The 789-nt window shown below is 36.9% G+C and overlaps 1 long non-coding RNA gene across 1 annotated transcript; it reads left to right on the top strand.

Moving 5' to 3' along the window:
• LOC113473319 lies at positions 1–676 on the top strand. Its single transcript, XR_003395325.1, has 2 exons — positions 1–58; positions 585–676. It is a non-coding gene; the product is annotated as an uncharacterized LOC113473319 (long non-coding RNA).
• The last annotated feature ends 113 nt before the right edge of the window (positions 677–789 follow it).

Here is a 789-nt window from a genome sequence, read left to right as displayed (position 1 = left end):
TTGCCTCCCTCTATCCAGTGGCAATCTTCATCAAGCCCAAGTCTGTAGAATCCATTATGTAAGTATACCAGTCAATTGGTTAAATAAAACAAAAGATATGTAATGTCTGGATAACTCAAGACAGTAGGCATTTTATCTAATGACCTCGTGTCAACACCACTGGTTTCCAGTAACATTTTAGTCCAGTTAGTTAGCCAGGAACAATTGCATTTGTAGTACATAAGTACATTTTGTTCAATTAGAATGACGTTTCTTCATGCTGTACCCATGATGTAATTAATTGATGACGTACTGTGTGCTTCATAATCATGTTTGTTTAGTTACAACTTGTCATCAGTAAATGGTTTGATCAAATTAAATTGATCCCAAGGGCAAGGTAACCCTTGACAAATGAAGTGTGCCTGAAGACATGTAATTCCATCACCACTCGACCCCTAAGGACATTCCAATGAGAAGATAGGCAAACAATAAATTTACTTTAACAACATTGCGTACCTTGAGTAGGTATACACTATGCAACCCATGATGCAACTGCACTATGCAACTTCAGTATATTGACCAAGGTTTCTATGTATAACTTGCAGGGAAATGAACAAGAGGATGACGGAGGAGCAAGCTAAGAAAATGTACGATAGATCCATGAAGATGGAACAAGAGTTTGGAGAGTTCTTTACCGGTAAGTATTAGTTCTTTGGTGTGTTTGCCTGGTAAGTAAGTATTAGCTCTTGTGTATGTTTGCCTGGTAACTGTCGACTGATTTTAAATTTAACGTTTATTGATATGTTATAA

Source organism: Diaphorina citri, unplaced genomic scaffold (assembly GCF_000475195.1).
Source record: "Diaphorina citri unplaced genomic scaffold, Diaci psyllid genome assembly version 1.1 scaffold24468, whole genome shotgun sequence".
Lineage (NCBI taxonomy): Eukaryota > Metazoa > Arthropoda > Insecta > Hemiptera > Psyllidae > Diaphorina > Diaphorina citri.
This window is presented reverse-complemented; position numbering and strand designations above follow the sequence as displayed.